Source organism: Schistocerca cancellata, chromosome 6, assembly GCF_023864275.1.
Source record: "Schistocerca cancellata isolate TAMUIC-IGC-003103 chromosome 6, iqSchCanc2.1, whole genome shotgun sequence".
In the NCBI taxonomy this organism is placed as follows: domain Eukaryota; kingdom Metazoa; phylum Arthropoda; class Insecta; order Orthoptera; family Acrididae; genus Schistocerca; species Schistocerca cancellata.
The window spans coordinates 511,890,982-511,917,587 of record NC_064631.1 but is presented as its reverse complement, the minus strand read 5'-3'; the positions used below and the strand labels follow the sequence as shown (position 1 = coordinate 511,917,587).

Below are 26,606 nucleotides of genomic sequence, written 5' to 3'. Positions count from 1 at the left end.
CGGTCCCAGGTCGACGGGCACGTGCACCTTCCGCCGACCACTGGCGACAACATCGATGTACTGTGGAGACCTCACGCCCCACGTGTTGAGCAATTCGGCGGTACGTCCACCCGGCCTCCCGCATGCCCACTATACGCCCTCGCTCAAAGTCCGTCAACTGCACATACGGTTCACGTCCACGCTGTCGCGGCATGCTACCAGTGTTAAAGACTGCGATGGAGCTCCGTATGTCACGGCAAACTGGCTGACACTGACGGCGGCGGTGCACAAATGCTGCGCAGCTAGCGCCATTCGACGGCCAACACCGCGGTTCCTGGTGTGTCCGCTGTGCCGTGCGTGTGATCATTGCTTGTACAGCCCTCTCGCAGTGTCCGGAGCAAGTATGGTGGGTCTGACACACCGGTGTCAATGTGTTCTTTTTTCCATTTCCAGGAGTGTATTTTATTTTTTGTTCAGTTGAAATGTATTGTGGCGTATGTGTCAGGTAAGATCGTCACCTCAGCAGAGCTCGTTTGTTTACCCGAGCTGATGACTTACGAACCTAGCACATAAGCAGTCGACATGCACTGCATATAGGGAATCGTGAGTTCCCTATTGGCTGCCGTAGAATACCGGCGGCTGAAACCACAAGGTCCCTCTTGCACCGGCATGCAGCTAGCAAGGACGCGTTTCCTTCCTAATTCGTCGTCGACCTGGGTCCCATATGACAAAGTTTCATTTCTAAAAAAAATCACATTTCGACCTCGCCAAGGCAGGCGGGCCGCCGTCTTGCTAAGCACATTAGGCACGATCAGCTGTACTCCATATAAGAAATAAACTTCCTTGTGTAACGTGAGAAATATTCTCGTTTAACCCCCATCCCCACCTTGCCTTTCCTGACCAGGCTCACTTTGCACATGCACAGGAGGTATTTGTGGCTCAGAATGTGACGACGTTTTTCTGGCTGTTCTTGACGCTCCAGAAAGGACGCAGCTCCATTGGAGGGGGTACATGAGAACGTGCCAGTATGACCCACCTTGGGAACGTCGGAGGTGATTCCCGGACAGATGCGTGGCAACAGACGCGTGGCGATAATGAGGAGTGTGATGTCGCACACGGGGGCAGGCGGCGGCAGATGCTGGCCACGACACGGCACGTGTCTCCAGCCTTCTGCAGCATGCGCCGCGCACGTGTGCCGCGGCGGCAGCGGGGCCGCTAAATTTAAACAAACCCACACCTTCCGCCCTCCGCCACCGCCGCCGCCGCTGCCACCGCTCACCTGCCCGTCCGGGGCTGCCCTAACCTCCCAGCCACCTTCGCAGTCAGGGGCTGGTCACTTTCCGAAACGTCCCTCTCTGTAAGAGCCAACGAACGATATTGTCTTACTACCTGAAAAGGACAGTGGCTTTCGTAGCCCAAGAAAAATTGAAAGTAACGATAACTGACATGTACACTACAGGCCATTAAAATCGCTACACCACGAAGATGACGTGCTACAGATAGGAAATTTAACTGACAGGAAAAACATGCTGTCATATGCAAATGATTAGCTTTTCAGAGCATTCACACAAGGTTGGCGCCGGTGGCGACACCTACAATGTGCTGACATGAGGAAAGTTTCCAACAGATTTCTCATACACAAACAACAGTTGACCGGCGTTACCTGGTGAAACGTTGTTGTGATGTCTCGTGTAAGGAGGAGAAATGCGTACCATCACGTTCCTGTCTTTGATAAAGGTCCGATTGTAGCCTATCGCGATTGCGGTTTATCGTATCGCGAATTGCTGCTCGCGTTGGTCGAGATCCAATGACTGTTAGCAGAATATAGAATCGGTGGGTTTAGGAGAGTAATACGGAACGCCGTGCTGGATCCCAACGGCCTCGTATCACCAGCAGTCGAGATGACAGTCATCTTATCCGCATGGCTGTAACGGATCGTGCAGCCACGTCTCGATCCCCGAGTCAACAGATGCGGACGTTTGCAAGACAACAACCATCTGCACGAACAGTTCGACGACGTTGCAGCAGCATGAACTATCAGCTCGGAGACCATGGCTGCGGTTACCCTTGACGCTGCAACACAGACAGGAGCGCCTGCGATGGTGTACTCAACGACGAACCTGGGTGCACGAATGGCAAAACGTCATTTTTTCGGACGAATCCAGGTTCTGTTTACAGCATCATGATGGTCGCATCCGTGTTTGGCGACATCGCGGTGAACGCACATTGGAAGCGTGTATTCGTCATCTCCACACTGGCGTATCACCCGGCGTGATGCTATGGGGTGCCATTGGTTACAGGACTCGTTCACCTCTAGTTCGCATTGACGGCACTTTGAACAGTGGACGTTACATTTCAGATGTGTTACGACCAGTGGCTCTACCCTTCATTCGATCCCTGCGAAACCCTACATTTCAGCGGGATAATGCACGACCGCATGTTGCAGGTCCTGTACGGGCCTTTCTGGGTACAGAAAATGTACGACTGCTACCCTGGCCAGCACATTCTCCAGATCTCTCACCAATTGAAAACGTTTGGTCAATGGTGGCCGAGCAACTGGCTCGTCACAATCGCCAGTCACTACTCTTGATGAACTGTGGTATCGTGTTGAAGTTGCATGGGCAGCTGTACCTGTACACGCCATCCAAGCTCTGTTTGATTCAATGTCCAGGCGTATCATGGCCGCTACTACGGCCAGAGGTGGTTGTTCTGGGTACTGATTTCTCAGGATCTATGCACCCAAATTGCGTGAAAATGTAATCACATGTCAGTTCTAATATAATATATTTGTCCAATGAATACCCGTTTATTATTTGCATTTCTTCTTGGTGTAGCAATTTTAATGACCAGTAGTGTATAATGGACATATGACGCTGTAACGTAAAACAAAAAAACAGCGTGTTATTGAGTCAGACGTGTCTGTGACTCCACAGCAAGCTGTACAGTCTTCCTGCTCAGCGGCTCAGGGCGCGACAAGGCATAGGGGAAAATGTTAAAGCCGTTGTAGGGAAAGTGTGACCAGCTTATCGGCAGTCGCCATCCCAAACAAGATGCAGGGGGAATCAGCTCTCCCGCCATGCGCTGGTAAGTCAACAAGTAATGCAGAACGGAATCATCGTTCACCGTTTTCAACGTTATGGACGTCCGTAACAATTACTGAGCGAAGTGGCGAAGTGTCTAGCACACTGGTCTCGCATTCGGGACGACAATGGTTCAAACCTACGTCCGCATTTTTTCATGATTTGCCTAAAATCGCACCAGGCAGATGCCGGGATGCTTCCTTTGAAAGGGCACAGCCGATTTCCTTCCCCATCCTCTCACAGTTCCACGATGTGTGGTAACTTGCCAAAACAAATCATTGCTGATGTCGCATTCCAGAGTAGACACGGATCCGTCCATTGACCTGGAGCCCTTTTGCGAACTCTTCTCACTGCCATGTAAAGTGAGCGGTACTGACGTGCTCCCCGGACACAGCACTCGACGACGTTATCCTTCTAGCGGCTACAGCAAGTCACAACAATTACCTACTCCCTTTTCACTACAGCTACTCTGAAAGTGTTTTGCTCTTCTCCGTTGTGATTAGAGGAGCTGTCAGTCTTGCTGGTAACACTGAATTCTGTTAATAATGGCCGGCCGTTGTGGCCGAACGGTTCTAGGCGCTTCAGTCCGGAACAGCGCGACCGCTAATGTCGCAGTTTCGAATCCTGCCTCGGGCATGGATGTGTGTGAAGTCCTTAGGTTAGTTAGGTTTAAGTAGTTCTAAGTTCTAGGGGACTGATGACCTCAGATGTTAAGTCCCATAGTGCTCAGAGCCATTCGAACCATTTGTTACGAATGCTGTAATCACAAAGCATGCCTTTAATATGTTTATTACAGCAATTCCCACGAAAACGCGCAAGTATTAGGCAATAAGGTGAAGAACCGTAACAGACCTAACAGGTTTTTAAATAACGAAAGTATCATTGCATATATATGTAAGATAATTAAGGCAGTCGCTGACGATCCTAGCGATGTAGACTTGACACTCATGAAGTGATCATACTAATGTGTCACCACAGATATTTGTCTTTTCGTTTTACTTGAGGAAACTAACGTTATTTCATTTTATTCTTCAGTGTTGCTGTTACTGAGTTCTGTTAATTAGTACTGACGTCATTTTCTCGCATTTCGCAGGTCTCTGACAAAAGGATGAGCCGAGTCAGCGGCCACATCTGAGGTGAGTGGACGTTTTCAAAACGTATCTTTTATTGACATGGAAGTAGCGAGCTGGAATGTGTTTATGCATCGCTTCAGTTAGCACATAACGAAGAACAAAAATTACACTGAAATGGGATATAAACAAATCTCTACTTTTGAAGAGAGGTAAACAAGATGCAAATCTAAATATTTCGAAAAAGCTTTGGAATCGCGGAGCTCTGTACCTTGCATGAATTTCAGGAACGACATCTTAATTTATATAAGTCATGAATTTGTGTACAGCATGTATGGTACTTTACACGTAATATGATCGCAGAATTTATTAGTAGGAACAACATACTATACCTGCATCTACATACTACAAGTTCTTTACTACCACTGTCATTACTTTTATCAACGCAGCAATTATTATTATTGTTATTATCATCACCATTATTAGTGGCTGCAGCTGCAGTAGTACAAGAAATGCGACTGATAAATTTGTTAGTTTATACATGCCAGCCTGCCTCTGTGGACGAGCGGTTCTAGGCGCTTCAGCCGCAACCGCGCGACTGCTTCGGGTGCAGGATCTAATCCTGCCTCGGGCAAGGATGTGTGTGATGTCATTAGGTTAGTTAGGTTTAAGTAGTTCTAAGTTCTAGGGGACTGATGACCTCAGATGTTAAGTCCCATAGTGCTCAGAGCCATTTGAACCATACATGCCAACAAGTCAACACAATGATGAGGAAGTAGAGGAATATTATGAAAAGATTGAAGAAATTATGGACAAAGAAAAAAGAAACACCTGCATCGTCTAATCGGGGTTTTGAATGCAGAATAGGAGAGGGGAAAGAAGACCCGAGTGCTTGGAAGATTTGGATTGGGAAATGGGAACGGTAAGGGTTAAAGGCTGGTTAATTTCTGCAGAGAAAATACACTTGTGATTGAAAACACATTGTTTGAACACCACAGAAGCCGAAGATAACATGGATATCTAGGTTGAATGATGACAGATATCAAATTGATTGTAGGTCCAAATGGTTCAAATGGCACTGAGCACTATGGGACTTAACAGCTGTGGTCATCAGTCCCCTAGAACTTAGAACTACTTAAACCTAACTAACCTAAGGACATCACACACATCCATGCTTGAGGCAGAATTCGAACCTGCGACCGTAGCGGTCGGGCGGTTCCAGACTGAAGCGCCTAGAACCGAGAGTAGGTACAAAAACTGCATGAAGAATGCCAGAGTATACCCCCGAGGAGACATAGATTCAGAAGACAAGTGGATGGTGACGGACTTGCAAATAAGATTGAAGAGAGTGAGAGGCAGAAAACCAAGTGAAATATTTGAGATAGAGAGACTAAAGGAAGAAGGAAAGGATGCTGAGTTGGAAAACACGTTGACGTCAAAATGGAATGGAGGGCCCAAAGAGGAGAGTGCAAACGTGAAATCGGAGAGGATGCGACATAACCTTAAGGAATCTGCAGAAGAAGTATGGGTGAAGACAGTGCAGGGTAAGATGGGAGAAAGAAAGAAGACAATAGGAACTGAAGAAAGAAAAAGGATTTAGAGAAAGCTGAATTCTGAATTAAGGAGAGAAATAGAACAGGCAAGAAAGACATGGATGAAAGAGAGGTGTAAAGAAAAATAGAAACTAGAAAATGAAGGAAAATATGAAATAATGTATAGATTAGTTATTGACCTAGTCTTCGAAGCAAAGAAAAGTAGGAAAGAAGTTGTGGTACTATTATTCATAGACTGGAAGAACTGCTGGGAAGGTTGCAAGAATATGTAGGGTGCCTATATGAGGCTGATCAAAAACCAAACGATACTGAATTAGAAGAGGAGATGAGAGTTGTAGAAGAGGATAAAGGATGCTGCATCCTGGAAAGAGAAGTAGAAGCGATTTAAGAGAGATGAAAAATTTCAAAACAAATGGAATTGATGGATTACTAGCAGAGTTGTTCAAGAGTATTAGAGGAGTGGTGGTGTGAAAGAGTTAACATATCTATGCAATAAGATGTATGAAGAAGGTGAATGGCCGATGACGTTCTCTTGGCAATAATGATACTGACTTAGAAGAAAAGGAATGCCAAGAAATGAAAGGATTTTAAAACTATGATTTGATTCCTCATGCAGCAAAAGTTTTGTTAAGCGTGATAAACAGAAGAGTTTACGGAAGACGGGAAATACAGTATTGCAGTGGAACAGTACGGGCCGGCCTCTGTGGTCTAGCGGTTCTAGGCGCTTCAGTCCGTAACCGAGCTGCTGCTACGGTCGCAGGTTCGAATCCTGTTTCGGGCATGGATGTGTGTGATGTCCTTAGGTTAGTTAGGTTTAAGTAGTTCTAAGTCTAGGGGACTGATGACCTCATATGTTAAGTCCCATATAACTTAGAGCCATTTGAACAACTTTTTTTGGAACAGTACGTACACACATAAAAACAAAGTTTTGCATCACCCCGGTTCCCAGAACTCCTGAAGATAGATGTTGACTGTGGATATTGTATCACAGACACAGTTCCTTAGTGTGTTTATAGATGTCACTAAACCTGCCCAAAGATGTAAACAACCATGCATAAAGAGCGCCTATTAGACGGAGGGGGTCCGACAGCCGATCAGTTCATCATCCCACCAGGAAGGAGGTACACGGCTCGTGTTGTCTGTAGTTCAACCATGCCTAGACGGTCAACACCGCGGGAAGTGTCCAGGCGTCTCGGAGTGAATCAAAGCGATGTTGTTCGGACATGGAGGAGATGCAGAGAGACAGGAACTGACATCCCTCGCTCAGGCCGCCCAAAGGCTAATACTGCAGTGGATGACTGCTACCTACGAATTATGGCTCCGAGGAACCCTGGCAGCAACGCCGCCATGTTGAAAAATGCTTTTCGTGCAGCCTCATGACGTCATGTTACGACTAAAACTGTGCGCAATAGGCTGCATGATGCGCAACTTCATTCCCGACGTCCATTACGAGGTCCATCTTTGCAACCACGACACCATGCAGCGTGGTACAGATGGGCCCAACAACATGCCGAATGGACCGCTCAGGATTGGCATCACGTTCTCTTCACCGATGAGTGTCGCATATGCCTTCAAACCAGACAGTCGTCGGAGACGTGTTTGGAGGCAACCCGGTCAGGCCTTAGAACACTGCCCAGCGAGTGCTGAAAGGTGGAGGTTCCCTGATGTTTTGAAGTGGCATTATGTGGGGCCCACGTACGCCGCTGGTGGTCATGGAAGGCGCCCAAACGGCTGTATGATACATGAATGCTATACTCCGGCCGATAGTGCAACCATATCGACAGCGTATTGGCGAGGCATTCGTCTTCATGGACGACAATTCGCGCCCCCATCCTGCATATCTTGTGAATAACTTCCTTCAGGATAACGGCATCGCTACACTAGAGTAGACGGCAAGTTCTCCACATATGAACCCTATCGAACATGCCTGGGATAGATTGAAAAGGGCTGTTTATGGACGACGTGATCCAGCAACCACTCTGAGGGTTCTACGCCGAATCGCCGTCGAGGAGTGGGACAGTCTGGAGAACAGTGCCTTGGTGAACTTGTGGACAGAATTCCACGACGAATACAGGCATGCATCAATGGAAGGGGACGTGCTACTGGGTATTAGAGGTACCGGTGTGTACATCAATCTGGACCACCGCCTCTGAAGGTCTCGCTGTATGATGATACAACATGCAATGTGTGGTTTTCATGAGCAATAAAAAGGGGAGAAATGATGTTTATGTTGATCTCTATTCCAATTTTCTGTACAGGTTCTGGAACTCTGGGAACCGAGGTGATGCACAACTTTTTTTCGATGTGTGTATTTAGAAGACTGAAAGGTACACTAGATGCTGTTGGACTGCCGGAAACTGTAGTTGAGAGATACATTGAAAGAGAAGGGTAAGTTTATACACTTTTCATTGACTTGAAGAAAGCCTTTGATAGAGTAAAGTGGAATAAATTAATGGACTTCATAAGGAAGAATGCACTCGAGTAGAGGGATTGAAAGCTGATTAAAAACCTATACCCTCACGAGAAAATACGAGTACAGATTGAAAATGACATGACAGAGGAAAGCACAATTGGGAGGGGAGTGCCGCTGTAACCTTCCCCCTTCCTAATCGGTCTTTTGGATTGCAGTATTAATGACCGTGTATGCCTAATGAAATTTTACAATGAGTAATGCTATTGTTACCGAAGGAAAATATTACCGGTTTGTTGGAGGAAAGTGTACAACAGACCTTTCTGAAGGAAGAATCTATTCTAAACCTAATATGAATACTGAAATACTGATAGCAATTTTGTAATGGGTGGAATGTAGTGCATTCGGGGGGGGGGGGGGGGGGGCGAAGAGAACCACGAAATATGTAATACAAAAAATACTGATCAGCGAAGAAAAGGGATAATTAAACAGTCGCCAGCCAACTAGGGGAATGAATATCCAAAATCCTAAGAAAGGTAATGGCAAAGAAAATTAAGCAAATAATCACTGGCGTGGAAACAAAATGGGTCACGCTTTCCCACAACACAATAATTCACGAGGAAATAAATGAATCAGAAAGCACTGAGTTTGCAGTTACATATTCTGAAATACTAAATTTTGCAAGCAAAGTTAAATGACGTTGCTGGTTAAATAAGTGACTGCAACTGAAACTTTGTTTCTTAAAAGATGACTTCCAGTAACGTCAGCGTAACGTTGCAAAATTTAGAAAAAACCAAGCAATTTACTTTTAATTATGAAAGATGATTATTGAAAGGTGGAATTGAATTTACTTTAAGCAAATGATCAACTGATTTACTTTTAACATTGGAGCAATAAAATACGTACCAAGCCAGTAGAAGTCACCCGCTAAGCGAAATACAGAATAAATGAAATGCGCACTCTTCATTTATGCTGTATCTTTAGTTACTAGTTTAGCGAGTGAAATTTTACGTTACTTTAAGTAAGTGAAGTTGATTCTCAAAACTACAAATTATTTAAGCTTCTGTTATACAATACAAGGATGAACAGTTACTGAGGCAGCACATTACTGTTTGTTAAACAAGTGCCACTCGGCAGTGCCTGTAGAATATTAGTTATACTCTTGTCAGTTAACAATCTTACGATACTGTAACTGTGCAGACGACGAAGAATGTAGCCGACGTCAGTGCTGAGCTACTGCTGTTTTTGCTGCTGATTGAGAACCCCGAGTCGTCTCCAGAGCCGCGGATGATTATGGGACAGGCAACAGTTGGAACTGCAGCTTCCTCCGCCTTCCACTCCTACCGTGCTCTCTGCACTCACTTCTTAATAGAGTAGGTGCGCCTACATTGGCGCCATCATAAATGAGCACCGCGTCTGAGGGAGCGCTCAACAAATACTTCCATATTCTTTCAAGACTCAAGCTGCTGTGTCCTCTCTCTGCCCGCAGCGTGACACAGACGCTCCATACATCTACATCAACATCTACATGGATACGCTGCAAATCACATTTAAGTGCCTGGCAGAGGATTCATCGAACCACCTTCACAATTCTCTATTATTCCAATCTCGTATAGCTCGCGGAAAGAACGAACACCTTTATCTCTCTGTGCGAGCTCTGATTTCCTTTATTTTATCGTGGTGATCGTTTCTCCCTATGTAGGATCGTTTCTCCTTATGTAGGTCGGTGTCAACAAAGTATTTTCGTATTCGGAGGAGAAAGTTGGTGATTGGAATTTCGTCAGGCGATTCCGTCGCAATGAAAAACGCCTTTCTTTTAACGATGTCTTGCCCATATCCCGTATCATTTCAGTAACACTTTCCCATATTTCGCGATAATACAAAACGTGCTGCCCTTCTTTGAACTTTTTCGATGTGCTCCGTCAATCCTATCTGGTAAGAATCCCACACCGCGCAGCATTAATCTAAAAGAGGACGGACAAGCGTAGTGTAGGCAGTCTCCTTGGTAGGTCTGTTAAATTATCTAAGTTGCCAATAAAGGATTGTAGCAATTACTACAATCAAGAGTAGCGCGGGATTAGCGGTGCGGTCTAGGACGCTGCAGTCATGGACAGTGCGGCTGGTCCCGGCGGATGTTCGAGTCCTCCCTCGGGCATGTGTGTGTGTGTGTTTGTCCTTAGGATAATTTAGGTTAAGTAGTGTGTAAGCTTAGGGACTGATGACCTTAGCAGTTAAGTCCCATAAGATTTCACACACATTTGAACATTTTTAAAATCAAGAAGTGGGTTTTTGAACCCTGTTACACTCGCTAAGCGGTTACGTTGTCATCAGAGAAAGCACTTACACATTCACAGCACGGAATAAGATGTACACAGTAATGGCAGCAGAAACTTGAAATAAGGAAGATTAATCATATAACATTTTCTAAACCAATACTGAAGAGAAATAATGACTACCACTGAATTGCACTCGTGGTATACATTAAACTCTCCCGGACGGTAGCTGGTACAGAACAATTTGAAAATGCTTCCCACAATACGTAAGTAGGAAAGAATTATCTCAAATGACCACTGATACGGCAGAAGCAGGACCCGATGTTGAAGGAAGTAATGCCTGCAGATTCGGCGGCGAAAGACTACTTCATCTTCCGTCTGGGTATTCGCGGGATTATGCGCATAAACGTACGAAGGAATTTCGAACTAGATTTCACGTAAAAATTGCGAATGTTCGTCATCGCTGTACACGCCGCTCTCAAAAAAGACTATGAAGATAATATCAGATTCGAAAAAAAGAGGTTTGCAAAATACAGTCATTTTTAACGGTCTTTCCTGGAAGTACTGCGAGTAAACCTTAATAAACGGTACGAAAAAAGTACCCACAGTAAGGATTCTGATAGTGGTTTGTGGAGTATAGGTTTATTTACGCCACTTTTTTTAATGTGGTACATCTACACAATGCCGAAGAGTTTTCTATCTGAAAGAGGTATGTAGTCGACGACACTGTCTTTTGGCCTGCAGGTAGAATGCCACTGGCTACAGCCGTGATGCAATGTCTGCGAGTTAGGAGTTTGCAGGTTTTGATCGAACACGTGACTGAATGCGCGAAGTAAACCATTAATCAGTCACGCCAAGAAAACGCGAGAGATCACAAGGCTGTGATCATAAGCGCTTGCCTTCTTCATTTGTTCTCCTTGTTCCGTTACTACTACGTGTTAGGGAACTCACGTACTTGACAGGTATTTAGTGGAGGTCGCAATAGTACTCCACACTGCGTCCCTTTCGTTCACAGACAGCTCCGAGCTTTCTTGTCGCTTTATTTCCAACTGTGGACAGTAGATATAAAAAGAAACAAAATTTTTGCAAGTGGCGGATCTGCGATGTGTGCTGAAGAGAGGACGGCGGCGCGGCTGTAGAAGGCGGCACACGTGTGCCACGCAGGCAGAGGGCAACGTAGGATAGGGCAGAGGAGACGGCACAGTAGTATAGGTAGCGGCAGTAGCAGCAGCAGCAGTAGTAGTGTGCCGGCAGGGGGTGGACTGCTACCGGTGGCGCGGCTTCCGCATTAAATATGGAGGCCGCTCGCCGCGGCCGCCCACCGCCCCTAGCTGCCTAGCCGGCCGGCTGCGCTCTTCACCTGCCCCTGCAGGCGCCTCGCGCCTTCTGCTGCACGCCGCAGCCAACCCTCTCCGGTCCTCTGTCCCCTGCCACGTGTATATTGTCTTATTCTTTGTGTATCTCTAATCAACATTAAAATAATGCCCAACACTAAAGTCGGAAAACACTACGAAGAACTTTGGGGAGAGGGCACTGCAATCACCGACGCTTACACCAACTGGAGGTATGTGAACGATAATGTCGTAATGTGGCCTTATGGAGAAGATAAATTAATGGAGTTTTTACACCACGTCAACTCCATAAGAACATCCAGTTCAATATGGAAATAGATAAAGATGGTTGTGTGCTTTGCTGGACGTTTTGGTCAGACGGAAGAATGACAGCTCTCTCGGGTGTTCAGTTTATCGTAAGCCCACACATACCGTGATGTATGTACAATCGTCGTGTTGTCATCACCCGTCGCAAACTATGAGCGAGTCTCGGATGCAGATACGCTGAAAAAAAAAAGTCGCAGCACCAAGAAGGAGTTGTGCGACATAATTGAAAGCTGGTAGTGGTGTTTCTACAAATGAAAGATTATGTCTGTTCAAATTTCGCTCCTGACGCATAAGAGTGGCGCTAGTAGCACCACAACGAGGATGCTAATCAGGTATGCTTTAAATGCATGCTGTAACGGTCGAGAGCGTTAGTTAGCTGTCAGATTGGACGTGGTGAGTTGAAGTTAGTCAAGAATGCTACAAAACATGTTCCCCCTGCATTACTCCTCTCCATTGAGGCAGTTGCTTTACAAGAACACTGCGACCCCATTTAAAATCAAACAAGTTCAAAATGGTTGAAATTGCTCTGAGCACTATGGGACTTAACATTTGAGGTCATCAGTCCCCTAGAACTTAGAACTTCTTAAACCTAACTAACCTAAGGACATCACACACAGCCATGCCCGAGGCAGGATTCGAACCTGCGGCCGTAGCGGTCGCGCGGTTCCAGGCTGAAGCGCCTAGAACCGCTCGGTCACATAGGCCGGTCCAAACAAGTTCAGATGTGTACGCAATACTTACTGCTCGTAAATCACTTCATTTCTGCTCCCCTTGCTTCTAAAATGGCAGAAATTGGGCGACGTCAGGATGTTAATGCTTTGTGTCTAACCACTGTAATAATAATAATAATAATAATAATAATAAAACTGTATACAGCACTATAATAGCCCTTACGTAATTACTGTGGTGTCGTCCTGTCAATTAATTCATTTATCTGTTTCGAAGCGAGTAATGAAGCAATTTCTAGACTACTGCAGGTACTATCTACAACTTGAAGAAGACATTTTCATGAAATATTGAGCAATTGTTACGTATATGTCTCACTTTTATCATCAGCAATATACGGGACAAAGCAAAACATATGTGTGCAGTGGGTGGATTCTGTGAAGAATCCTTAACCTCCACCGCATTAATATTACTAATTGAGAAAAAGTAATTATTGATAACTTATATAATTAGTATTAGAGTCTTATAAAATTGTGATAACAAATGATCTTTTGAAAATGAATAAGTTTAGTGACTGAAACAGAGTCGAATAGTTTAGTTTTACCCCTCACATAATTTCATTTTACCCCTTAGTGGGTAATTACCCCCATTGCTCTATAAAGTGTCGCTGCGTTCCGTTGGCCTGATCTATCACTCGATGTGTCCCCAATCGATCTTTTACGGGACACGATCGGACGACAGCTTCATCCATAAACAGTGTTAACCGGCTCTGTATTGACCGACGAAGTGCAATACGCATGGAACTCTATCACCAAACTGACGTCCGGTACCTGTACAACACAATGCATTTACGTTCGTATGCTTGCATATTCAACATTCTGGCGGTCACACCAGTTATTAATGTTCCAGCATTTCATATTTGCAATGGCTTATCTCGCGCTTACTGTAACGTGTGATCTTGCAATGTTAATCACCTAAATTTGTTACCTAGACAAATGCTTTCTTGAAATTTCGTTACATTACATTAAATATTTTTGGTGTTGCGATTTTTCCCCCGTCAGTGTAGCTTGCCTAAACAATTCGCCAACTGAAGACAGTATTCACGGAAAATGGATATTCTACCGACCAGATTAACGAGGCACTATCCGTTAAAACCAACACGGAAAATGGATATTCTACCGACCAGATTAACGGGGCACTATCCGTTAAAACCAACACCAGGAGATGAAAAAAAAAATCGCTGGCTTTCATTCCCTTGGTTTCTTTCAAGATAGCTAGAGTCCTCCTCAGGTAAAAGTGGTTTTTCATCCAATATCTTGGATTCCAGACATTGTGGTATCAATGAAGGACAATTTTTTATTGTGGAAATCTGTTGTTTACACTGTGCCTCGTCATTATTGTGTAGCTTACATGAGCCAGAACACACGCACCGTGGAAGGACGAGCCGGTCGTGGTGGCCGAGCGGTTCTAGGCGCTACAGTCTGGAACCGCGCGACCGCTGCGGTCACAGGTTCGAATCCTGCCTCGGGCATGGTTGTGTGTGATGTCCTTAGGTTAGTTAGGTTCAAGTGGTTCTAAGTTCTAGGGAACTGATGACCTTGGAAGTTAAGTCCCATAGTGCTCAGAGCCATTTGAACCATTTTGTGGAAGGACGCTGCACTGAACATCAAAGCTGCATTCGCATCTTGCAGTGAACCAAGTCTGCTATTGCTGAACATATAATTCCACAGGACATTCATTGGTGTGTGACAAAAATGGTTCAAATGGCTCTGAGCACTATTGGACTTAACAACTGAGGTCACCAGTCCCCTAGAACTTAGAACTACTTAAACCTAACTAACCTAAGGACATCACACACATCCATGCCCGAGGCAGGATTTAAACCTGCGACCGTAGCGGTCGCGCGGTTCCAGACTGAAGCGCCTAGAACCGCTCGACCACATCGGACGGCGTATGACAAAACAAGAATTTTCGTCACAGCAACATCTTTTCCGGGCTCCATCAGTAATGAGACCGTGGAATACGCATGGCGGAAAATCTGATGAATCGTGGTAGCGGGTGCCAGTTGGATAATGTGTGAAACCCCATCATTTCCGCAATTTGCTCGAAACGGGGACGACACAGTGCGCCTCAACCCAGAGGACAGTTGAGTTCCGAAATTCCGGCAGCGAGGGCACTGCCCGCCTGTCACCACGATCTTCACTCATGCGCGGAATACACACAGCACGCTACTAAATTGTGGACCGATGACCTCTCTGTATGGTCCCCTCCCGCAAATCAACCAACCAATTGAAGTGTTGAATGGGGGACAGTTTTCGTCGGCTTTCGAGGGCTCACCGGAGTATGACTGACATGTCACCAGTCGAAATATCGTGCAGCGTACTATACGAAGACCGACTGCAAGCTCGAAATTTCTTAGGTACACAATGTTTATAGGTCTGCAGGGATACTAATAATAAATTTCTGGTATTTCCGTCCATAATCACAGAACGACAGAGTCAAAAGGGTCTGTAAACTGGAGAAGCAAATAAGTACTGAGATCTGAAGACGGTCATCGCTGACCAAAACCCGTAGTCTGAGGACCGGAAGTTTTGTGATCATAGACGAAAAGAAATTTATTCTACGCTTTGTGGATCGCTGTTTTATTCGCGACTATGTCGCAGCTTGAGAAACAAAAATGCTGTCCGCACTGCACCCGAAAGTCTTTCATTCGCATCCGTGGATATTAAAATATAGCGTATCTCTTCAACCCGTTCAGTTTGACGGAGCTCTTCACAAACCAAATTCGAATACTGCGACAGCACACAGACAGACGTATATATTCAGTATATGTGCGAAGAAAGACGCAACGTGAGATGGATACTGAGTTAGTACTACTATGGAGGAATAACCGATGTCTGTCAGCGGACGTGGCCACCTGATCGCATTCCGGAAATGCACTCTAGTGCCGAGGCTGCGGTTCTGTGACAGATTTTCCTTACTCACTAGCTGACCACCTTAAAGTTTGCTGAGGTAATGCATTCCGTCTGTCTGGTGGAATCTGCAAGCTCTCTACCGCTAAACTTTCACGATTCAATTAATTTTTGGCAAGCAGACTGTTTAATCAGTAGTACAGCTCAGATCCGTTGGTTGTATTCGCTTTTAACAATGACCGCGTTGCCTTAGTAATACGACCCCACTCAAAGTCGTTATTGCGAGTACGAACTATTAACTATTGGACGAGTATTGAAAAATAACGTTCCAAGCTTCACGACACTTTGGAATTCATTATGAAATATCAATAAATATGATTTCTAGCTCTTGCACGTTCAGTGTTGAAATCACAGTTCTAGCTTTCATACATGTAAATCCATTACCAGCGATAAATCTTCCAGTTATTTGTAATACTTATAGTAAGATACGTATGTGTAAATCACTTGCGATGTAATTTCGTAGCTCCCCTGGTAACGAACTGTGATAATCCACTGTCATGTCTTTAATGCGACCACACAGTCCGATTTCAGACTCCGCGCAGTTGACTGTAACGTTCCTTTGATCCACAATAGCCGTACTGCTGTTCAGAGCGAACCGACAGCGGAAGAAAGAGTGCACCGCCCTGGCTAATGTGGCCAGTACGCTCACAAGAGCCACCGAGGGAGGTGTAAAGCGAGTATGAGATCTCGATTTTGCAGTCTCTGCAGGCGGTCAATCTGAATATGGTCCGCTTTGCCACACGCTACTGCTGCACTTCGCGAACGAATCGCAGCAGCTTCTTTTGCAGGACAACTCCAAGCTCTTGTGGGAGTGTTGGCATCGGATTTAGTTGCGGTAGGAGCTAGTGCAGCCTGCCCCGCGTTCTTCGACATGTTCGTGGCAAGTTACACGCCAGATATTTGGCCGTGCCTTCGCACTTCACGGCGGCACCAGGGATGTCTGTTTGCCGCAAGTTACTGGGCCGCGAAGAATGTTTGGCTCTGCTGCATCCAAGACCAGCCTCCGCTTTGGCGTCTGATCGTTTACAGTAGTAGTCTGAAGTCGTTTATTATCTTAGTTCCCTTACACAGACATTTCTGTTAACGTCTTCACAAATACACTGCAAGCCATTGCATAGTTTCCAATCGAGGGCATTTCATAGCTTTTTTCTCCCTACACCGCCCTATTGGATATAGGAGAGAGACAAGAATGATTATGGCGTCTGCCTGACTCCATATGTCCCCAAATCCACCTTTTCTTCTTCGTAGACTCCTCTCGCTGCGTTTACGATAGAGACGATTGAGCAGTTACGAATGAGGGTGGGACCCGGTTCCTTGAGGTGTTTCTTGATCCATGGTGCACGCTCTTCGGTCTTGAATGTATATAAAGTGTACGAAGAGCTTGATGCATGTTTTGAGACGAAAAAACGCTCCTTTGTTGCAAATCAGGTGGTAGTGATCCGACAGATTGTTTTAACATTCACGTTCATTTTGTCTCCTTTTCCGCTGTACGGTTTGGTTCGAAATTTTTTTCTGTGTACAACTAAATATATTGTAGTTTAGAAGCAAGATGAGCTCAGTTGTTGCACAGTTTGTGCAATAATTAATTACTATCCGTTGTAACTGGGGCTAGGTGGGTAAGAGTCAGACTAAAAACTTAAAGATTCGGGGCTCGATCCTCACTATCTAGGACTTCTTTTTCTTTGGGTTCTTGCGTCCTTCATAACTAGGAATTATTTGTGTGTTTCAAAATGCTAAGTACCATAATTGTTCCTTTAGGTGCACCTGCAACAGTCCGAACGAAAGCAAGACATACAACCTGCAACAGGAGCGTCTCCAATAAAGCACTGTGGGGTTACAAATAAGCGTTCCAACTGAGAAGAGCTTTAGTTTAGTTGATAGTTGTCCAGGGACCACACATTGCCCAAGCAAGTGGTAAAAATGGAACATATGTATCCTTTATAGTCGTTGATATACTTGCTGCTGCAGAAATTCACACATTTGTGCTGTATTCGTGACTTGTTAGGGTAATCAGTGTTTGAAAGTAGGAATTAAATGGAGTAACAAATTATTTCGTCGTCAATGTTGCCCATCTAGTTGACGCTTCCAGTCGTACTGCTGCTTAATTTCATCACTTGCTGCTCCTAAGAAATTGTGCCGGGCTACTCTCCGATGTGGATCCCGAGGAAAAATACGTTTTTATGACACTGACGCACGCACGCGAGCCACTGATTTTGGAGAAAAGTGCGCGACGTGTGGATTTGGTGCAGTTTGCGGCAACGTCCGTGACGCAGCGCGCCTTGGGCGGCCAACGGTACTCGGCTGCGTGTGGCGTTGCCAAACCAGATTCCGGCATAGCGGCCAATGGCCCGCTCCGCTGCGAAAGCCGTGTCCGAGGTCATCGCGGCGCGCGCGCAGCCCGGCCTGTCCCGCCCCTGGCGCGCCGGCTCCCGCACCTGCGCTCGCAGCCCAGCTCGTGCCGGGTGTGCCCGTCTCCGGTTAATCCCGTCTCCACCGCAGTCTCGGGCGGTGTGCTGTTTTTCGTGGCCGAGTATATGAACGTGCGCAGTAGAATGTGTCTTCCGGAACCGAAAAACGCGTTCCCACCTCTCCACGTACGAGGGTACGCAATGCACCCAGGAACACTATCGAGCATGGTCGGATTGGTGGTACAGGAGTTCAGTTCAGTTCCTTCTATGTATTGTCCTAGTTTGATAGAGCTGTGTTCCTTGGCAGTGACACATTATGCGAAAGTTACTTTCATCCTTAAGTTTTGCATACCAAAACTAGCGACCCGCCCTGGATTCGCAGGGTAGCACTAGGTACCTACGGCTGTACGACTTGTTTGTAAAATGTTGAGATATACATAGACCTGCTTCCTGAATCTGTCCATTAGTGAGAACCCTAGAGTATTTGCTGACATCAACCATAATATGCAGAAAGAAAGACACGGTGGGGGGCTTCAATGTATAATATGTGGAATGGGCAAATTACGCCCCAAGGAATTTCTAGGAAAATACTCACATGGAACGACTTGATCCCAAGGCTGTTCAACAGCATTCACCATTTAATTTCAAACCAGTATATGTATATTTGTCATAACGATTCAGAAAAGAACAGTTTAATTAAACAATTAAGCAGTTAAAAGAAGTTTACTTTAAACCATTCATTGATCCAGAATTTGCCTTACCAATCTCAAGACTATGTACTGTGACTCTAATTGATAACATCAAAATCAAGGTTCACAGATTCACTAATGCTCAAAATAAAACTGTACATTAGAATTTTATTTTTTTAAAAAAAGGTAAATCAGATTTATTGCCATAGGTAACCAGCCCCTTAACCACTTAAGAAAACTAACTCGATCGCAATTACAGGAATAATTAACATTTTATCACTAATATTGCCTTAGTGAAATAAAAGTCAGAACAATATATTATTAAATGAAGACTAGGCCTACAAAAACTGTTAATCAATACGATAACAGATCAAATGCAAGAACATCAAACAGTACAGTAATGAACTTCTTGGAGCATGAAAAAGAAATAAGTTTCAGTTATTACATGAAATATTTTCCACCTCAATGAACAGCAACTTAACTGTAGCCAATTAGTTGAGTGAACTAGTTGCAACAGGTACAATATACAGACAAATCCCTACGCAAGCAAGTTTATTACAACTAGGATGCGAGGCAGACTTAGCACACAAAAACTCGTTAGTCGAGATACAAGAGGGAAAACTCGCGGTAACAACACAGAGCGGGAGAACAAATTTGAACTACAGTATGAATGTTAAATTTTCTCCAGCAGAACCCTGCACCAGGCCACTAAGCTTGGGGCTGACATAAATTTAAACACCTGCCCTAAATACCTGGGTCTTACTACCTTGAAACCTGAATAAGATGAACAAGCTTACAAACACGATAAATTGCAATTAATCTGCTGACTAAACAGTACAAGAAATTCACAGAAACCTTAGACTTATAATTTGCAATAAAACATTAGCTAGGTCACAAATTTACATCAACAAGACCTGCAGTGTTGCACAGCATACTACACGTAAAATTCCAGAACTTAAAACAAGGCAAATTAAGCTTCAATAGCTTACGGTTTATCACAGTTCCAGTAGTGAGCCCACGAGTAAATAACAGGTCATATACACCCAGCGGAACAACCGTCCAGTGACGTAACCGTACTTTAAACTTAGCATTCTACCTGGGCAATACTAGGACACACCGAGATATCCATCACTTTTAGCTATAAATAAATTCACGAATCTAAAATAAATGGCTCACATGCAAACTTAAACGCTGTCACATGACACATAGCCGGAGCTAAAGCAAATGGAGGCAGTCATTTAAAATGCAATCTCAAGCCAGCTCTCTGCCACGCTGGCAATACAAATGCAGAAGGAAGCAATTACAGTGCTTGGATCCAGGGTTCTGAACAGTAATACCTTCGGCCGCAAATATGGCTTTAATGGACAGACGGAAGGAGTCAAAATCAGTTCTACCCGTGGGCCAACGTGCAACCAAAAGACAGTACGACAATCAGGATAGCGACCACTGCAAAACGGTGCCAGCCCCCACAGCCCGCGGAGCTATCACCGGCGTGCAGCACCCCCAGTGGCGCGCGCTTCCTCGTAAACAGTCTTGCCGAAGCTCGGTGCGCTCGCCTCACCGATGCTACCCAACTCTCCCTCGCTTCGCTTACCTCCTGACCCCGGAGCGCCACCTAGCTACACGGCGCCGAAGCGAACCGAAGATAAGCGATGCATATATTCGAAACGAGCCGCCAAAGCTTTATATTTATAGATGTGTCACTTTTATTATAATGATTCATTCAGACTAATACTCTTTGTAAACTTGTTATCTCATGCAATTGCTAGCTTATCTTCATACAGTTGAAGGGGTCGCTGGGAAAAGTGATAACCCTCAATTTAATAAGAAATAATCTGATCACTTTATCTGTTGTGTTCGAATGGGCCAATTGCTGGTAATCAGTAGTTTCATACATACCGCAAGAAAATGCTGTCTAGTATATAAATTACAATAAAAGTGTATCTGTGCTATTATCTTCGAATTTAACTAAACGTATACCATACAGAACGCAAAATACGTTCTTGTGTGTTAGTACAAGGGGACTGATGACCTCCGAAGTTAAGTCTCATAGTGCTCAGAGCCATTTGAACCATTTTTTTCTGTTAGCACTTTCTTCCACCGACCCCTTCAGTTTGATTGTGTTGCATATTGTTTTATATTTTGTGATGAAGTGAAATAAATGACCTGTTTTTCCACCGTGTGACGTAAATACAAATCTGGGGAAATGGGCTTTGCATGAAAGCAATAAATAAAATTTAAAAACCTTCATGCTCTGTGGATCACACTTCAGAAAACACTGATGCAATGGTAAAACGAATCTCACGTAACGTTTATGGTTTTGAGCTTGTCAGGTTTCCGCGGCATGCAGCAGTGCCGTCAGCAGCAAGTAAAAGAATGAAGTTGTTTGCTTTAAAGTTGGCCACTCGTGTAAATAGATTGTCGAAGGGTTCAGGAGCGTAAATTTTCTATCAAATTAACAGAGAAGGAAGAAAAGGACGACAGTGAGTTGTTTTGTATGGCGTCTGTATATGTAGACTGAGAGTTATGAGTAGCACGAAACAAAATTCGTATCGATAGTTTTTAATTAGAAAAGAGGGAGAGACAGCGCTTGGGAATGATTGTTAGAATATGCAGTGACAGATGAAAACTTCGTGCCCTACTGGAACTCCGACCCGTTTTCCTTTCTTATTCCGAGCAGTTACCCTAAAACAGTAGGCCATCTGAGCATGCCTGTAGGCCCGACTCAAACTTTCGTTGCCAGTCACGTGTCCACATACGATTTCGGATGATTACTACCAGAATTTGGGCCACGGGGCGTGGTGGTATAACACTGCTCGGGGAACGGACGCGACGGAGGTCCGTGGCTTACCCTGTCACACGGGAGGGGGGGGCGGGTTTATGAATGTACTATGTGAAATGGAATGAAACAAAGGGATCGCTGGCTGTGAAGTCAAAGAAGATTCGATTACATGAAATTACAATATACTGTACATAAGTGCAGCGCATTGTCAAAGCCATTGACGTTTTTAATCAATTTGTAGCATGTCACACGCATTCAGACGCCGCGGCATGACTCATTTTCGGACCTTTGGGGTGGCTGCAGAGAAAAACAGCCCCGACACGCGACGCATAAGCTGCACTCATGTCTCTTCTTGTGTATCTCAGTCAAGAATTCAAAGTAAACTAATGCTTTATGGGCATTCCATGAAGGACAAACGTTCCCTCTATGTGGCTGTGAAAGAACTCAAAAATCTGTGTGAAATCTTATGGGACTTAACTGCTAAGGTCATCAGTCCCTAAGCTTACACACTACTGAACCTAAATTACCCTGAGGACAAACACACACACCCATGCCCGAGGGAGGACTCGAACCTCTGCCGGGATCAGCCGCACAGTCCATGACTGCAGCGCCTTAGACCGCTCGGCTAATCCCACGCGGCGTGAAAGAACTAAGGCGACATCTTTTACCATCCATGTATAATGCCGACCATGCTCTTTCTGAACAGATTGTAGTGCAACGAGCAGTAGACAGCTGATATCAAAGGCATAGACCGATAGACAACCCTATCAGTATTCCTGTTGGCCCGCATACAAGAGTCAGCATCATCAGCGCAGAGTAGACGCCGACTGTGGAGTCGGGTTGGGGAGGGAGGGGGGGGGGAGAGGAAAGTCGTAGTCTGTTCCAGTCCAGCCAACCCCCCCCCCCCCTCCCCTCCAAATTTAACTTGCCCTCAGTCCCACTTTTAATGTGCCACATGGCCTATATTATAAAAATATTATAATAAAATATATAAAACGTTTTAAAATAATAATAACTAGTTTGTATTAGTGCTTTGTATATCGCAGAGAAATATGACTTCTGGGAAGTGTTCGTCCGAACATATTAGAAGTATATGTATCATGTAATTAATTTCAGAACGATAACAGCTTCATACTCTCATAATTAAGCCATCATCAAAATTTGCAAGCTATAAAATTGAAGTGTGCATTCATCTTTATCAATATTTGACTTAGCAGTACGATTGTGGACGCAGGTCTGTACACTGTGGCTGTGTGAGGTGTGAGTGATGAGTTTGTTGTTTTGTTCAGTCATTTCTGACTACGTGCAAAGAAGTTAGTGTTTTTTTTTTGTCCCCATAGTAAGGATATATGTATATATGTGTGTCTGGCGGGAGGGGGAAGGGGAGGGGAGGAGGGCTCTCGTCCTTCCTCTCTCGGCTCACTTAATGTCCTGTAGTTTACTCGTCGTACCCGTGAACTGTCGACGTGAGTCGGATTTGTTGTCGGTAACAGACACGGTAAGCCCAAGGCCCCACAATCCCGGAAGTGGTCTCCTGTGAACAGCAGACAATTTTAGTCTCCTCGGCGGCCATTGTCGTGGTGAACTAACGCACCTTTGGTTGTAAAACATCTGTCTTTGGAGTTATGTCACAAACATATCGTCTCAATTAAGTATGTAACTACAAGAGAGCAATTTAATCGATGAACAAACGGCAACTACCCACTGTTTACGTATTTCTTTTTGCGCATGGTACTACAAAAGTTTTGCCATAACTATTTGTTCACAGCTAAATGCAGCTGATTACGTAAGCATGGCTGCGAATTGTAGCTCCAAATTTTTGAAGTAAAACGTATTTACCATCACGTGATTTTTCCAGTGTCTGGTACACTACATTATTACCGATTCGTGCTGTATGCGTTATACAGGTGAATCCTGATACCTGACTGTGTGATGTCCTTACAGCTATTTCACAGCACCACAAAATGAAACATTTTCAGCCTCCTGTCCACCCGTACGTTCAAAATTAGTAGCTGTTGTTAAAAAAGGAATGTACAGTCAGTTAAGATGACTGAAAGTCCCTAATATAAAACATCTAAACGATTCTAAACATATCTCAGATACATGTGAAAAATAATATCGGTTCCTATCCGGAAATTATTCGTGCAATTAACAATGCATCAGTGAATACATAATGTTTGATGTTTGGCCATACAAGATGCTATACACTTTAAGTTTCCAGTCTCCTACCACCACAATGACGCCGAGCCGAATATTCAAAATATACCCTACGTGCGGCGGCCTCGGAGAATCTTTGGGTCTACATCTACAGCTGCATCCATACTCTGCAAATCACCTTACGGTGCGTGGCGAACGGTACCATGTAACTCTACTGGTCATTTTCTTTTCTGTTCCACTCGCAAATAGAGCGAAGGAAAAACGACTGTCTGTATGTCTCCGTATGAGCCGTAATTTCTCGAATCTTATCTTCGTGTTCCTTACGCGAAGTGCACGTTGGCGGCGTTAAAACATTTCTGCAGTTAGCTTCAGTTGTTCTCTAAATTTTCTCAATAGTATTCCTCAAAAAGAACTTCGTTTTTCATTCACGGATTCCCATTTGAGTTTCCGACGTCGTGTCGTTCCAACCTACCGGTAGCACATCTAGCAGCCTGTCTCTGAATTGCTTCGATGCCTTCCTTCAGTCCTACGTTCTGCAGATCCGAGACACTTGAGCAACACTCAAGAATAGTTCAGTCCAGCGTCCTATATTCGGTCTCCTTTACAGATGAACCACACTTTTCCAAAATTCTCCCAACGAATCGAAGTCGACCATACGCCTTTCCTACCAGAAACCTCACATGCTCTTACATTTCATATCACTTTGCAACGTTACGCCCTGATATTTAAACGACGTGACTACGTCAAGCAGGACACTACTAATGCTCTGTCCAAACATTACGGGATTTTTTTCCCCTTCTCATCTTTATTAACTTACATTTTTCCACATTTAGAGCTAGCTGCCATTCATCACACCACTTAGAAATTTTGTCTAGGTCATCTTGTATCGACTTGCAGTCACTTGTCTTACCTTCCTGTACACCATAGCATCATCAGCAAATAACAGCAGTTAACAGCCCAACCTGTCCGCCAAATCATTTATGTATATATGCAGGGTGGTCCATTGAGCGTGACCGGGCCAAATATCTCACGAAATAAGCGTCAAACGAAAAAACCACAAAGAACGAAACTCGTCTAGCTTGAAGCGGGAAACCAGATCGCGCTATGGTTGGTCCGCGAGATGGCCTTGCCATACGTCAAACGGATATCAACTGCGTTTTTTAAAATAGTAACCCCCCATTTTATTACATTTTTGTGTAGTACGTAAAGAAGTATGAATGTTTCAGTTGGACCACTTTTTTCGCTTTGTGATAGAAGGCGCTGTAATAGTCACAAACATATGGCTCACAATTTTAGACGAACAGTTGGTAACAGATAGGTTTTTTAAATTAAAATACAGACGTAGGTACGTTTGAACATTTTATTTCCGTTGTTCCAATGTGATACATGTACCTTTGTGAACTTATCATTTCTGAGAACGCATGCTGTTACAGCGTGATTGCCTGTAAATTCCACATTAATGCAATAAATGTCCAAAATTATGTCCGTCAACCGCAATGCATTTGGCAATACGTGTAACGACATTCCTCTCAACAGCTAGTAGTTCGCCTTCCGTAATGTTCGCACATGCATTGACAATGCGCTGACGCATGTTGTCAGGCGTTGTCGGTGAATCACGATAGCAAATATCCTTCAACTTTCCCCACAGAAAGAAATCCGGGGACGTCAGAACCGGTGAACATGCGGGCCGTGGTATGGTGCTTCGACGACCAATCCACCTGCCATGAAATATGCTATTCAATACCGCTTCAACCGCACGCGAGCTATGTGCCGGACATCCATCATGTTGGAAGTACATCGCCATTCTGTCATGCAGTCAAACATCTTGTAGTAGCATCGGTAGAACATTACGTAAGAAATCAGCATACATTGCACCATTTAGATTGCCATCGATAAAATGGGGGCCAATTATCCTTCCTCCCATAATGCAGCACCATACATTAACCCGCCAAGGTCGCTGATGTTCCACTTGTCGCATCCATCGTGGATTTTCCGTTTCCTAATAGTGCTTATTATGCCGGTTTACGTTACCGCTGTTGGTGACTTTCTCTTGTGCCCGGTGGCAGAACTGTACATGAGGTTCAAAGTCGTCGCCATGCAATTCCTGGTCCATAGAAATATGGTACGGGTGCAATCGATGTTGATGTAGCATTCTCGACAACGTTTCTGAGGTTCCCGATTCTCGCGCAGTTTGTCTGCTACTGATGTGCGGATTAGCCACGACAGCAGCTAAAACACCTACTAGGCCATCATCATTTGTTGTAGGTCGTGGTTGACGTTTCACATGTGCCTGAACACTTCCTGTTTCCTTAAATAACGTAACTATCCGGTGAACGGTCCGGACACTTGGATGATGTGGTCCAGGATACGCCCGTTGGGCATTTTGATCATTATAGCCATACATCAACACGATATCGACCTTTTCCGCAGTTGGTAAACGGTCCATTTTAACACGGGTAATGTATCACGAAGCAAATACCGACCGCACTGGCGGATTGTTACGTGATACCACGTACTTATGCGTTTGTGACTATTACAGCGCCATCTATCACAAAGCGAAAAAAGTGTGCGAGGTGCCGGGGCAAGCAGTGTATTTAACACTAAATTCTTCTAGAATCTACATATGTAAATGATGCTCTAAGCCCCCCCTATTCTAACTCCGACTTTTGCTGTTGCACAAGGATTAAAAAAAATACGCGAACTGACTCTAATCAACCCTGCCAGTGGAGTAGAAGAGAGTTTGGCACCTGCAATAATTTAATTTGATAAATAAGTTAAATAAATGAAGGTTTCATTAATATAGTGAGGAATGATAGGGTTGCTCTACCGATTAACAGAATGAAAGTTCTGTCCAAAATAACAATATGATTTATTAAGACTAAACACAAAATAATAAACAAAAACACATG

The 26,606-nt window shown here is 44.6% G+C and overlaps 1 protein-coding gene across 5 annotated transcripts in view; it reads left to right on the top strand.

Annotated features, from left to right (window-relative positions):
* Window positions 1-26,606, top strand: part of LOC126190951 (myocyte-specific enhancer factor 2) — an 898,544-nt gene that overhangs the window by 447,220 nt on the left and 424,718 nt on the right. For all 5 annotated transcript variants that reach the window (XM_049931604.1, XM_049931612.1, XM_049931603.1 and 2 more), the window contains one exon: window positions 4,153-4,195. The gene's annotated coding sequence lies outside the window, so the exon portion shown is untranslated. The remainder of the gene's footprint in view (window positions 1-4,152; window positions 4,196-26,606) is intronic.